Raw genomic sequence first — 16,088 nt, 5'->3', positions numbered from 1 at the left:
TATGCTTTGTAGCATCATAGGATCTACCTAATCAAAATCTACTTTTGTTCTCTGAAGTTAGCTTTAAGCAGATACTAAGATGAAGATCAAGTGTAGAAAGAAGGATTATACATCTAGTCTTAATACAGCAGAACAATCAATTATCCAGCTGCAAGTGAATGCAGAACTACTCACATTCTTAAAAGTCAAACTTAATGTATTCAAATGTGACTTTTCTGCTTCAAGCAGTTGGAGTTGTAGCTTTCAAGGGGATGTAGATAAATCTTGTTTAGCATCATTAAAAATAAATGTTTTATTATTGTAACTCTCACTTCACTTTTATAGAGAGGAAACAGTGCAAACTCCACAGGAATTACAAAGGGATGACTAGGCAACATGGCTACACAGCCTCTAAGACATATTTATATTTTACACTAATAGTAAGGGAGAGATGTAGAAAGATCACTGGTTTTCTCCTCAAATTAATTTCAGTGTGTTTGTTGCAGACTTTTAGGTTTTTAGAGGGAAATAGTCTTTTACTGAGAAAAGGAGTTGCCAGACTTGAGCCTTCTTCACTTAAGGCATTTTAAGGGGAAAAAAAAAGAAATAATCATGCTTGGGATGGTTATCAGCTCCCAAAGAGAAACATGCACTAGCTGTTGCTTCCCACTACGATGCCAGAAACCCCACCAGATAGTAACAGTTATGGAATAGTTGTACAAACGCAGATCTCGCCCCTACCCATCTCATCCCACAGGGTGGGAGATCTTTTTACCATACTCCGCGCAGGAGAAACCACAGTTGCTGGTGAGGTTGAAAAACAATAGTTTTATTGTAAAGTCCCCTAAAACTCTCTTGGGAGGAACAAAAGTCTTGTCAAGCTCGTATTCTTATAAAGGATACAAAGTAGGGGGAATAAAAGGAGAAATGAAAGAAAGAAAACAGAGAATTATACTCACCACTCCATGGTTACAGCAACGTACTCTAGGTCACCAAGTTGAAGTCCTTTAGGTCATTTCAGTCAGTGACTCCGCTGTTGTCAGGGTGGAAGGGTGTATCACACAGCTGCAGGCAGGTTGTCATAGTGTCAGGCTCTCCTGGCACCCTCGCACAGGTGAGACTCGTTCTCAGGGGCGCCAGGTAAACCCCAGACCCACATCGCGTGTCCTGACGGGTGGTGCGGTGCCTGTGCTGCTGTCCCCGGGCGGTTTGTTGTTGCTGGGCACTCGATGTTCGTGGCCTCAGGGCAGACAACACTGGGAAAGATCCCCCACCGTGGTGGAGCCGATCCCTGCCCTGCCTTCAGCTGTTTGCCCAAGCGGTATTACGCTGCTCACAGCGAACAGGCACTCAGACTCTGTCTGGCCCTTCTGTCTTGTGAGTTTGTCTTGTGTGTTTGTCTTGTGCTTTGACACACACACAAAAAGGGTCTCCTGACCGCAACACACACGTACACACAAATTTCCAGTGCAGTGTTTATGGTTTTTGTGTAAGACCGGACATAGTAAGTCTGGGCATTGCCTATGAATCCCCTAGATGCTATGATAGGAATGTTGAAATGCTTCTGCAACACTTTATTTGCTGCGTTTTCACTATGAGAACAGTTTGTATATTATGACTCTTGTGTTGGGTAGTCTTATTTTGTGAAGGAAAACTGGCAACATGAAAGAAATATATTTTCCATGGTGAAAAAATATTTAGCATTTATCCAAATACCTGACAACTTATTATGACAAATTACAATCAAACATGGATGCTAACACAATTTAAAGCCAATTTCACAGCTTTTTGGTTATGTTAATATAAAACAGTCACATTAAATAGTTGTATGATTATTATGAAAAATCTGCATCTCAGACCACTATTTCAGCCAATGCAAATGCAAGTACGATTAATGGAATTAAAACCATATAAATTGCATGATACTCAGTTCTTTGACATTCTTTAATGAATTTTCAAAAATAAACACTGACATTTGAATAGCTCTTTGAAAAGTTTGCTCGCTATTATTGAAGTGCATTTTTTGTTTTTAATAAAAATATGGATACAGGAAATGATGCAAAATTTGCAAAAGAATGAGTCACAAAAGCAAAATTATTACTTATTTGGCTGGGGGGGGTTGCAGCTGGATTCTCTGGTCTAATTGGAACAAGCTGTTTCCTTATCATGAAGTAAAACAGGAAGAGACAGTTTGCACTCTGAAGGTGTCATAATAGGCACTCAAATATGAAAGTGTTGACCTTTACTCTGTGCATGGGATTAGGAGGCTCTCAAATTGATATGACTTTCTCTTAGTACTATCATAATTGACCATGTTGAAAAATGTTTCTCCTATGTTTAAAAGACACATAAGAGGATTTCTTCCCTTAAATAAAATTGACTTATTGTGATAAAACTAAAAAGATCATAAGATCAAGAATAAGCTTTAAGAGTGAGGACAGCAACAAAATGCAAATCTTATCTGAGGACAGCTCTAAATGATCTGTCTCCACCACTGCTGAAGAAAGTCAGCATATGCCTATAGCTTTGCTCTTTGTGCCTTGAATTTCCAATGGGTGTTTCATTATTCCAGTTGAAAATGACATAATGGAATGACATGATTATGGCCCATAATAGAGCAGGTACTGTAGTAAATATTATCAATGAAAAGGTTAATTTTTTTAAAAAGAAATATTCTCACAGGATAACAGGAGCAGAAATTCAATGAGCTCTCTAAATAATTAGGTCCCATTAAAATGTTCCTTTTCATAGTTAATGACTTCATTTGTAGATCATATGGGGTTATGCAGTTCAAGATGGTTTAAAATGGATAAAAGACCATACACAATTCTCAGTTCTAAGTGATTCTGACTGTAAGCCAGGTACAAAGTATATTCACTGGTAGAACAAAAAAAATTTAATACTGATTCACATTACTGTCATGCAATATCAATTATTAGCGCAAATAATTTCTCTGTTGACACAGATACTCCAGACTTTACATTACATTGGCTGAATTATTGTTTATGGGACAATTCAGTCAACCAGTTGAGAATGCTTAGTTCCTGGTATGATAGGGCCTATCACCCTCACAGGCTATTTTTAGTGGCATTGGAGTACAGTAAAAAAAAATCCCAGCAGACTCCTGGTTTGGGGTTTCTTTATTGCAATTGTGTGTTTTGTTTTGTTTGCTTGTTTTGCATAGATGTTGTAGGGAATGTAAATATTATACCTTTTATTTTATGAGGGAATAAATTAATTGTCTTCTATACTTCAACATTTTTTCTCTCATTCATTCTAATTCTGCTCTCTCTTTTCTTTCTTCTTTCTTTTGTCCTCATCAAAATGATCTGTGTTTACTTTCAGCTCTGTATCTGGGACTACATGCATTGCCTTCTATCAGGAATAAAAAATTAGTAAGTTGTTAATGCCAGCTGTTGTGGTATAAACCCTAGCCAGAGAGCTTGTTCACTCACTCCCAGTGAGTGGTGCTGGGCTGAGAGTGTGTATCCCAATGCTTGAAAGTTCCCCCACCCATTGCTCTCAGTGTAGTTTTTAACAGCCCATTGTACCGTTCGATTTTCCCAGAGGCTGGTGCATGGTAGGGGATGTGATATACCCACTCAACGCCATGCTCTTTGGCCCAAATATCTATAAGGTTATTCCGGAAATGAGTCCCATTGTCTGACTCAATTCTCTCTGGGGTGCCGTGTCGCCACAAAATCTGTTTCTCAAGGCCCAGGATAGTGTTCCGGGCACTGGCATGGGGCACAGTGTATGTTTCCAGCCAGCCGGTGCTTGCTTCCACCATGGTAAGCACATGGCGCTTGCCTTGGCGGGTTGGTGGCAGTGTGATATAGTCAATCTGACAGGCCTCCCCATATTTATACTTCAACCATCGTCCTCCATACCAAAGAGGCTTTAACCGCTTGGCTTGTTTAATTGCAGCACATGTTTCACACTCATGAATAACCTAGGCAATAGTGTCCATTGTTAAGTCCACCCCTCGATCACAAGCCCATCTATATGTTGCATCTCTGCCCTGATGGCCTGAAGTGTCATGGGCCCACCAAGCCACAAATAATTCCCCTTTATGTTGCCAATCTAAGTTCATCTGAGCCACCCCCACAGGGCATTTGCCACCATCCATGAGTCAGTATAAAGTACTGGCCACTTTTCTCGTTCAGCAATGTCCAGGGCCAGCTGGATGGCTTTCACCTCTGCAAACTGACTTGATTCACCCTCTCCTTCAGCAGTTTCTGCAACTTGTCGTCCAGGACTCCATACAGCTGCCTTCCATCTCCGATGCTTTCCCACAATACGGCAAGACCCATCAGTAAACAAGGCATACTGCTTTTCACTTTCTGACAGTTTATTATATGGTGGGGCCTCTTCATCGCGCACTGCCTCCTCCTCTGGTGACATTCCAAAATCTTTGCCCTCTGGCCAGTCCATGATGACTTCTAGAATGCCTGGACGACTGAGATTTCCTATTCGAGTTCGTTGTGTAATTAGTGCAGCCCATTTACTCCATGTAGCATCGGTTGCATGATGTGTAGAGGAGACCCTGCCTTTGAACATCCAGCCCAGCACGGGCAGCCGGGGTGCCAGGAGGAGCTGTGCTTCAGTGCCAATCACTTCCGAAGCAGCTCGAACCCCTTCATAGGCTGCCAGTATCTCTTTCTCAGTTGGGGTATAGCTGGCCTCAGATCCTTTATATCCCCGACTCCAAAAGCCGAGGGGTCGACCTCGAGTCTCCCCTGGAGCTTTCTGCCAGAGGCTCCAGGTAGGACCGTTCTCCCCAGCTGCAGTGTACAGCACATTTTTTACATCTGGCCCGGTCCGGACTGCTCCAAGGGCTACTGCATGAACTATCTCGCGTTTAATTTGCTCAAAGGCTTGTTGCTGCTCAGGGCCCCATTTAAAATCATTCTTCTTCTGGGTCACATGATAGAGAGGGCTTACAATCAAACTGTAATTTGGGATGTGCATTCTCCAGAACCCCACTGCACCCAAGAAAGCTTGCGTTTCTTTCTTATTAGTTGGTGGAGACATTGCTGTTATCTTGTTGATCACATCCGTGGGGACCTGTCTACGTCCATCTTGCCATTTTATTCCCCAAAATTGAATCTCCTGTGCAGGTCCCTTGACCTTACTCCGTTTTATGGCAAAACCAGCTTTCAGCAGGATTTGGATTATTTTCCTCCCTTTCCCAATGACTTCTTCCGCTCTATCGCCCCACACAATAATGTCATCAATGTATTGCAGGTGTTCTGGAGCTTGCCCCTGTTCCAGTGCAGTCTGGATCAGTCCGTGGCAAACGGTAGGGCTGTATTTCCACCCCTGGGGCAGTCGGTTCCAAGTGAACTGGACACCCCTCCAAGTAAAAGCAAACTGTGGCCTGCACTCTGCTGCCAAAGGAATGGAGAAAAATGCATTGGCAATATCAATCGCGGCATACCACTTGGCTGCCTTTGACTCTAGTTCATACTGAAGTTCTAGCATGTCCGGTACGGCAGCACTCAGTGGTGGTGTGACTTCATTCAGGCCACGATAGTCTACTGTTAGTCTCCATTCTCCATTAGACTTTTGCACTGGCCATATGGGGCTGTTAAAGGGCGCGCAGGTCCTGCTGATCACTCCCTGACTCTCCAGTCTACGGATCAGCTGATGGATGGGAATCAGGGAGTCTCGGTTGGTGCGATATTGCCGCCGGTGCACTGTTGTGGTCGCAATTGGCACTTGTTGTTCTTCTACTGTTGGCAATGCCACAACAGAAGGATCCTCTGAGAGCCGTGGCAAGGTGGACAGCTGCTCAATTTCCTCAGACTCCAAAGCAGCAATACCAAAAGCCCACCGGTACCCTTTTGGGTCTTTGAAGTACTCTCTCTTGAGGTACTCTATGCCGAGGATGCATGGAGCCTCTGGACCAGTCACAATAGGGTGCTTTTGCCATTCCCTCCCAGTCAGGCTGATTTCAGCCTCCAGCACAGTCAACTCTTGGGATCTTCCTGTCACTCCAGAAATATAGATGGGTTCCACCCCTTGACAACTTGATGGCATCAGGGTACACTGTGCATCGGTATCTACTAGAGCCTTATACATCTGTGGGACTGATGTGCCAGGCCATGTGATCCACACAGTCCAGTAAATCCGATTGTCCCCTACCTCCACCTGGCTGGAGGCAGGGCCCCTCTAATGGTCATCACAGTGTTGGACACTTAAGTCGTGGTGAAAGGGATTATTCTTCGTTATCACAGGAGCTGGAGTAAAATCAGCTCTTCCACTCCATCTGGGAAACTGAAGCCGTAGCTCTCATGGGATGATCAGTCTTGGCCCTTGCTCCCCTCTTCAATTCACTCACCCATTCCTCCAAAGCTGAAGTAGGCTTTCCATCCCACTTCGTCATGTCTTCTCTGTGATCCCGCAGGTAAAACTTTAGGGTAGCCCATGGCGTATACCTCCTGTATCTCCTCTCTCGAACAATAGGATGCCTTTTGTTAATAGCTGAGACATGTGTTGGTACACGTGAGGAGCTGGATAAATCAGATAGATCGTCCCTCAATTGTTTGAGGTCCTGGGACAGTTTTTCCACAGCTGAGATGATGGAAGGGGTGAGATTGTCTTCGAACTCTCAGAGCTTATGAACCATTTCATCCACTGTTAGTGGTACTATGTCATTCTAGGTTACCATTGCCAATGAATGGGCATATGATGACGGTGCATTCCGTGTAAGTTTTTTCCACATGGGTCGTGTACATTCAGCTTCATCTGGATCTATGGGTGTATCCCCGTTATTTGGCTTGATGTGATAGATCATCTCTACGATGGCCGATTCCCTCAGAGACTGGATGCCTTTGTCTATAGTAGTCCACTTGGCCGAGCGACTTTTAACATCGTCCTTGTATGGAAACCTTTCTTTCACAGCTGCCAAGAGCCACCTCCAAAGACTGAGGGACTTTTTCTCTCTTGCAATTGCTTTGTCGATTCCCCCTTCTCTAGCAAGTGATCCCAGCTGCTTGGCTTCTGTACCTTCTAGTTCGTGACCATCGGCCCCATTGTCCCAGCATCGGAGTAACCAGGTGACGATGTGCTCCCCTGGTTGACGGGTAAAATCTTTTCGCATATTCCGTAACTGGGTTGAGGTCCGAGGTCGAGAAGTTACCTCTTCTTCTTCTTCTTCGTCATGTGATGATGACTCCTGGTCAGATTCTGGACCGGGTGGTGAATTCATTGTTTCTCCATCTCGCTTCACTCTTCTTGCCTCTTTTTTGCTTGTTCTCTTGCGCACAGGGGAAATCAATACTGGTACGAATTGGTCCTCTGGTTTGGCTGCAGTGATTATCACTGTGGTTTGAGTAGCAACTGTACTTGTTGCTGGGGGTGGTGCAGCTTCTGTGCTTGGAGCTCGGGTAACCGCGCTGCTGCAGTCGAAGTTTGAGCAGCTGCTGTACTTGCCACTGGGGTAGCTGCGCTGTTCATTGCAGCCAAAGTTTGACTAGTGACTGTACTTGTCGCTGGGGGTGGTGTAGTTGCTGTACCTGGAGCTGGAGTAGCTGCACTGACTGTTGCTTTGCCCTGAGATCCGCTGACAGTTTTTTCCTTTTGAAGGTGCTGGATAGTGTTGAACAAGGCCCTGTAAGCATAGGCCAAGCCCCAGCACGTTGCCATGATTTGTCCATCATGTGGCCAGAATGACCACACACCTCATTTAAGTGTTTTACTAATTCTTCTGGATTTTGCAGTTGTTCGTTAGTGAAATTCCAAAGTACTGGAGGGGCCCACTGACCTAGATACTTGCCCATACTATCCCACACCCTGCCACTCATGGCTGTCCAGCCTCAGGGAAAATCTCTTGGTCCTCCTACATCGTTGTTTGACCCCAGACAAGACCCAAACCTGACTCTGCTTAACTCTTGAAATCAGTCGTGGGCAAAACACACTCTGTATGTGTGCCAGCATCGTGATTCCCATCACTATCAGCAAACAAGTCTCGACAGCAGTAAAAGGCCATTCAGAAACTTCAAAACTCTCAAATGTAAATGGTCTGGGGGCAGGACTGGGAGGGTAAAAGAATGTCTCCTTCACAGGTTGAGCACCTGCGAAGGAGAAAAAAGATGTGTAATTGCTAAGCACTTCTATTATATACCTCCCAAAGTATAAAGGTGGATACCACCCTGGGAACATAAGCCAGATCAGTTTCATGATCAATGATTCTATTGTATTGCAAGTCGTTACCATAAAGTACAATGAGACAAAAACTTTAGCCCAAGCCCCCACACTTGAAAAGCACTGATACAGCAAATACCAGACGGAAGATACGATATACTGAAACTGTGAGATCAAGAGGAACAACCTTGAGAGCCAATAAATGAGCATTGTGATGAGTGACTATTAATCCGGACAGATCTGTTGTTATCTCAAACCCTCGTGCCCCACGTTGGGCGCCAAAAGAACTGTCGTGGTTTAAACCCTAGCCAGACAGCTTGTTCACTCACTCCCAGTGAGTGGTGCCAGGCTGAGAGGAACCAAGGGCCTCCCCCCCCCGGGGCTCTGCCCTTCCCCGCTCCCAGAGGAACAGGGAGGAGGATCGGAAGACTGCAACTCCTACGGGTTGAGACAGGAACAGTCCAGCAACCAATGTACAACACAAATCACCACTGCTACTATCAACGACAACAATGATAAGAGAAAATAACAAGGGAAGAGAATACAATACCACCGGCCAAGAAACGAGTCCCACCCGGAAGCCCGTGTCCTTCCGGGTAACTCCCAGCTACCCCCCACCCCAGGCATGACGTGCTGTAGTATGGAATACCTCTTTGGCTAGCCTGGGTCAGGCGCCCCATCTCTGCTTCCTCACAGCTTCCCCTCCTCCCTGGCAGAGCATGAGCCTCACAAAGTCCTTGGTCAGGGTAAACATCACTTAGCAACAACTGAAAACATTGGTATCACCAACACTGTTCCCAGGCTGAAAGTCAAAACACAGCACTGCACCAGCTACCACGAAGGAGAAACATGACTGCTACTGCTATACCCAGGACACCAGCAAGATACCAACTAAAAATAACTCTTGTGGAAGAAATATGTTGTAGTCCAATTTCCACCTTTAAGGAAGGCTAATAGCTGTGAATTTTGTACAATTACATGGATTAATAGAGCTTTTCAAGTTTCTCTAGTGTATCACAATAATGAAGTGAAAAAATATTGTCCAAAGAACACTAGTAATGCTGTGTTTTACTGTTAATAAATTGCTGTGCTGTCTGTGATAGGGTCATGGAGATAGGGTGCCATGTGATAGGGTCATGGAGAGATGCAAGATGAATGGAGCAGCAGAATCCAAATGCTTTACAAAAAGTAATAATGTAAAGTACAACTTTTCTTATTTGCTATTTGGAAATGCAAGCACAGATAAATCAAAACTTTCTTTTAACAGTTATTACCTCTTCCTCACTCTACATGTCTTAAACTCTGAAAGCTGTTTGCTGTGAACAGACTGCACTCAAACTCTAACCCTTACTTATTGCAATTATCCTTAAACATCTTCCATCTCTAAGTGGGATTAAAATAAGGATGAGGGTCGGCTCAGTGACTGCAAAATCATTCAATATAGAAGATTCAGCATGTCCATGTCACTGTCTTGTCAAGAGATTATAGGCATAAGATTTCATGAAAGAGAGCATAGGCAAAAGATAAAATCTTACCTTCTGCCATTTTCATAATCTTTCTAAAAAATAGTTATAAAAGCAAAATTTTAACTATATGTTCTGTTTAAGCAAGAGAAATGCAGAAAGAAACACAAGATAAAACAATTCTATATTCTTAATGTTTAAAAGCATAGGAACCTTAACAATAAAATTAAAAGTTAGAAAGCCAAAGAACTTAAAACTTAGTGACCTTACTGATGTGGATGTCATATAACAAGGAAAGTTTCATAAGGAGTTATGTTTCTATTAAAGGCAATTCAGAAATGCTAGAGGAAGACTGCATATACAGAAGAAATACCACATGTGAAGGAATTTTTTACATGTTCACTGAACTATTAGAATTTCAGAGATTCTTCTGAAGCCTGGGCTTTGCAATTTGATTTACATTTCAGACATGGTTCCAATTGCAGACACAGTATTGCGTTCGGTAATTCAGGGAATTCATTAGCTACATGTATGAAAGGAAGCTGACTCCAGATACAGCTATATATATTCACGTTTGGTAAGTCCAATGGCAAGGATATAGTTGTCAGTGCTTCATAGTCTGAAGAGATTCAGTGAAGAGATTCAGCATGTAAAACAGACATGATAACTGATCTTGGGGACACAAAAAAAGGGGAGCACAGAAACAACTTATTTATGAGAATTATTTGATTTCTAACGTACTATCATGTAAAACCTTACTTTAATGCAGAGCCATCTCTGAGTAAATAATTTGGAAAATTCATTATAACTTTTATTGGTTAATTTTCCGAGAAAAGTTTTTGCCTTTGGTATTATTCATTCCAGTTCTGAACCAAAACTAGTGGATAAATGCTGCAATTTTCTAAAGCTAAGAGTTTTGAAATTCGTTAGTTTTCCTTATAGTAGAAATCATTGTGTGATATATTTAAGTCATATAAATGATAGAAAGAGCGTGTAGGTTGTCTAAGTACTATCAGTTGGGCAGAGCTCATCTTTCCCATGAGGATGCAGGAAAAAGTTAGGATTGAAAATGTAAAGGCTAAGAAACTTTGCAAATTAATCTGTGGATGTTTAAGAGGTGTCCTGGTTTCGGTTGGGATACAGTTAATTTTCTTCCTAGTAGCTGGTGTAGTGCTGTGTTTTGGCTTTAGTCCAAGAACAATGATGATAACACATTGATATTTTAGTTGCTCAGTAGCACTTACCCCGATCAAGGACTTTTTAGTCTCATGCTCTGCCAGTGAAGAGGGGAACAGGAAGCCAGGGGGATGCAGAGACAGGACACCTGGCCCAAGCTAGCCAAAGGGGTATTCCATAGCACAGCATGTCATGCCCAATATACAAACTGGGGGGAAGTTACCCAGAAGGGACCAGTCACTGCTTGGGGATGAGCTGGACATTGGTCAGCAGATGGTAATCACTTGTACATCACTGTTGGTTGATTTTGTGTTGTTTGGTTGTTTGGGTTTGTTTGGGGTTGTTTGTTTGTTTGTTTGTTATTTCTTCTTAATTTCAATTATTAAACTGTTCTTATCTCAACCCACAGGTTTTATCTTTTTTTCTATCTGCGCCCTATCCCACTGTCAGGGCAGCGGGTGAGTGAGTGAGCAACTGTGTGCTACTTAGTTGCCAGCTGGAGTTAAGCCACAACAATGACCTTCATATTATTTCTGATCTAAAAATCAGAGTCACTTAGGAAGTGAAACAGGGATATCTACTTTTCAAATTTTTTAGAAGTTATTCTCTGAGTAAGCTAGCTTTTATCATACTGTTTCATAAACTTTGATTTGCTCCATTTGACTGGTCTGTTGTTTTGACATCTCAGTATTTTTCAATTGTGCCAGAAAATTTAATATCACTGTGAACATGTCAGATCAGCTCTGTGCTCATACTGGGAATAATGATACCAGTAAGAATGCACCTGAACTGAAGTAAATGGATACAATGCTCATGCTGAATTTCCACCATTGTTACTCAGATCATTCCTGTTTCTACTAGGCAGATAATTGCTTCCATATCAGTTATGTGTAGTTTCTTGCCATTAGCTTGTTCAGCAGAGGTACATAAATTTTATTAAAATATATTGTAAAATTATTTTATCCATTCTGATCAGATTCTCAAATATTATTTTCTCCATTTTGTAGCTGCTTATATAAACTTTAGAAATAATATAATTCACAAAAAAAAAAGCTAGAAGAGCTTAATTCCATATAGTTAAATTCTCTAAATTCAATATATTATACTGTAATGTAGTACCCTAAATGTGGTGGTAAATAGCAATACTGCATGAAGATTAATTTAATCTTTCATTTTTTCCATCATAGTTTATTTAGGACAATTTTTCTCACAGTTTCTAAGATTTTGCTTTTTGACCTTCTCTTTCATTCTTAAACATCCTAAGTTATAATTCTAGCATGTATAAATATTTATGACATTCTGCTCTTCAGGAGACTATATTCTTTTGAAGATAAACCGATGGAATTAATTTAAATGGTTGTGACCTTTTGTTTATGGAAAAAGAATCACAGATTCTGCACAACAAACCATGCCTGACACGAGTGTTGTGGTTTAAGCCCAGCTGGTAACTCAGAACTACACAGCTGCTCGCTCACTCCCCCACTTCTCCCTCCCCCTTCTCCTGGAGGGATGGGGAGGAGAATCTAAAGAATGTAACTCCCATGTGTTGAGATAAGAGCAGTCCAGTAACTAAGGTATAACACAAACCACTACTGCTACCACCAGTAAAAATAATGATAAGGGAAATAACAAGGGAAGAGAATATAACCGTTCATCACCCACCAACCAATACCCAGCACAACCTGAACAGTGATCTAGCCATTCCAGGTGACTGCCCCAGTTTATATACTGGGCACGATGTGCTGTGGTATGGAATACCCTTTTGGCTACTCTGGGTCAGGTGTCCTATCTCTGCTTCTTCCTGGCTTCCCTTCCTCCCTGGCAGAGCATGAGACTCAGAAAGTCCTTGGTCAGGGTAAACATTATTGAGCAACAACTGAAAACATCGGTGTTATCAGCATTGTTCCCAGGCTGAAAGTCAAAACCACAGCACTGCGCCACTACTAAGGAGAAAAATGACTACTGCTGCTGAACCCAGGACAAGAGGGTACCATATTTTAAGGATACTGCAAAGAAAATTGACACAGGTATGTTTATCTATGTTCTTGTATATGTTTACATATACAGATACATGGACACACATATATGTGTAGATGTACGTATACATATATGAAATTGTTACAAAGCCATGTAATGATTCAATGTGTTTGCTCATCAAGGTGATATAGATTAACAAATTTCCTGTGCTAGATGCTTTAACCATTGTTACAGCTCTGGGACCAATTTTGCGCTGCAGGTGCCTTGGTAGCTGATGAGAATGCCATCCTTCCAGAAATTCTAGGTGCATTCCCTTAAAAGTACTTCAGAGTCACACCTATGGCAAGATCATTTACATTTTACTAGTTCAATCCTTTCAGGAATAAAACATCAGGAAATGAAAGAAGTTTGGTAAAGGAATATATGAACCACACTAAACTTAAGAATAAGACTGAGCAGTTTTTCTGGAAAACTAATATCTTTTGTGAGAGAAATTAATTTATTAAAAGGTACTGCCTGTCTCCCTAAACATCTTCCCTTGTCAATGTGTGTAGACCATGGTGGATAGAACAGCACTACTAGGATGAAAGAAGTCCTTCACTGCATGGCAGTTCTGTGAAAACTAGTTTAGAATCAGTAAGTTCACGAACATCCTATGTTCCAGTATGTACCTGCTATCTTCCAACTCCTCCATATGGGCTTTGAATCCTTTTTCCACTCAGCCCAATGATAAAAGCACTTTCTCTCATGTGGAAACTGTTTTCAAATACTTCTCTCAAATCCTCTTCCAGGGCCCATGAGGTCTCTTTCCATTGCTGCATAGTCAAGATATGTTTCTACTTCTATATTAACTCAAGAAGTGTGTCAGGTGTGCTTGTTTTTCCAATTTATTGTATTTTTCATTTCTTATTACATGAAAATCAGCTGAGAAGTTTACATCTTTAGTTCTCATTGTCCATATTTCATTATTGATGGTCTTTTATATGTAATGAAGGAAATAAGAAAAAATTAGTTGAGACCTCATTTTAGAACACACATTTATCTTAAAGGTCTGGTTATTTATTAGAAGTTACTGTCTTCCTAGAGAACTACTTTGGAGACCTGCCAAGGGAACTGTACTTGGTTTTGATAAGTGTACAGTTAGGTGAAAAATTGGTTAAGCAACAAAATGGATTTATAGTATCTAGAAATGTTTCAAAATTAAGATTTCATGCAGGAAAGGTTAATTTGTTGATGTGTAGATATGAAAGTCATTAAAAACATTCCTAACATTTTTTTTTCCCATGTAGTCTTACTACTCTTATCACAATGTGTAGCTATGGAAATCAATTGAAACTTAATTTTGTAGGAAACATACTTGAAATGTTATTTTTATTGCAAGTTAGAATTTTGAAATATTGAAATTTCTGACTGGTAACGCAGAAATATTTTTTTTTATAAATTGGGAAATTATGTTTATATATTCTGTTTAACTGATATTATGATACTAATCCTAGGTAAGTCAATACATTCAAGTCTAGCTGTAGAATTTTATGCTATCAAAGCAAAATCTCTAAATGTTTTGTTTTGACAGTTCACAGTTCCAGTGTGCCAAGGCTTTGCTGAGATAGGTAATTCAGATCTTTGTGGCTTGTGTTCTAGGCAGCACTGTTTTATTTAAAGGCAAATTCCAGTCAGGCAAAATCCTTAGGTAGCTTTCAGGCAATTTTAATTTTATTGACCTTAATTTGTCCATGGCGGAAAGAGAGGAAACAAAGATGAAGGATATTCTATCTCATCCATGAAGTTTCGAATATTACTGCTTCCCAATCACAAGGCTTCCTGTAATTTATAACCTTGGGCATGTGGGGATCCAGATGCAACACAAAGATGAGTGTGCAAGTAGGGCACTGTTTTACTAGTTTCAATGATGGTGTGGCTGGAATGAAACTTGCACCACAGGCTTTGAAGGTGAAGATAACTGTCCAAAAACAAGTTTGAAGGTCAGTTAGCTCCCAGTAGCTTGTGGTGATACTGTCCAAGGGATGTACAGTTTAAAATCTTCATTAGCAATCAGGATAATGGTATGGAAACTCATCTGCAAGTTTGCACACAATTCCATTAACTGGGGGAGCATTCAGTGAGCAAGGCTGCTGTTTAGAGGGACCCTGGCAGGCTGGAGAAATGTACAGACAGAAACATGACGTTTAAGAAAGGCATATGTGAAGTTCAGCCCCTGGGTTGGCAAGACCCCATGAAACAGTATAGGCTGGGTGTGACAGAATAAAGAGTTGTTTTACAGGGAAGGATCTAAGTCCTGAGCATGAGTACTGAACTGCTATTGTTTAACCAAGTGCACCCTCAGCAAGTTTGCAGATGACACCAAGCTGAGTGGTGCAGTTGACACACGTGAGGGACAGGATGCTATCCAGAGATATCTGAAAAAGCTCAAGAAGCAGCAAGGCCTGTTTCTAGGCTAGGGAATTAATCCTGAAGGCCTAAACGTGGGTCTTTCAGTATACGCATTTCAGGCTAGAAAAGACTAGGACACTGCTTTTCAGGAACTTCTAAAGAATTTAATTGTTATCAAAATTCTTTTGCACTGGTCAGCTGTTTCTGCTTTGTAATAATTTATTTCACAGATGGCTGAAAGTTAAATGGTCGCACTGAAGATATCTGCAAAGTTTTAAAAACTGTGTGGTACAAATATGACCTACATAAGTTATTTTTCTCTCTTATGTATAACTAGTGCTCTGACATCATATTTGCATATTTTTCTTCAATATTAGGAGACTAGTCAAAAGGCAAAATTTTGTTGGTAACATTGCCCTTTGACTAAGGTTTCAGTAAACGGGTAATCTAAAAAAGAAATCCATTCTTTGTTTGTAGCAGGAGATTAATTCTCTATGTTTTTAATATATTTTTTTTTTAATAATTATGGGATCAGCATCTCACATAGACATAAAGAAAGGATCTTTCAGTTAATTATATCTTTTCCAGTATTTAATTATCTCAGCAAAAACATCCATACTGATCATAAAACTCAGTCTGAACACCATCAGAAAATTCAACAGTTTCATTATGGCTTTTTCTGCCAAGTATGGTAGGGAAAACATATTTCTCAGTGTTAAAAAAGACTTAGTGATCTTTCATTTGATACAGATCCTGAAGTCTGGCTGGAGCATTTTCAGGAGGACTTTTCTACTTTTTTTTTTTTCTGTGAAAAACTGGACACCAATGTCCATATAGACTGCGGAGAGATCATAGCTCTTGTATCTTATCAAGATGGGTTGATCAGTGAAGTTCCTCATAGCTGCTGTTCCTGAAATCACAAGACTTCTGTGTGTGGCTCTGGTATATGTCACA

Source organism: Pezoporus occidentalis, unplaced genomic scaffold, assembly GCF_034315485.1.
Source record: "Pezoporus occidentalis ecotype Australia unplaced genomic scaffold, CSIRO_AGI_Poc_V1 ctg185, whole genome shotgun sequence".
In the NCBI taxonomy this organism is placed as follows: Eukaryota; Metazoa; Chordata; class Aves; order Psittaciformes; family Psittacidae; genus Pezoporus; species Pezoporus occidentalis.
Note: the sequence above shows the minus strand (reverse complement) of the source record.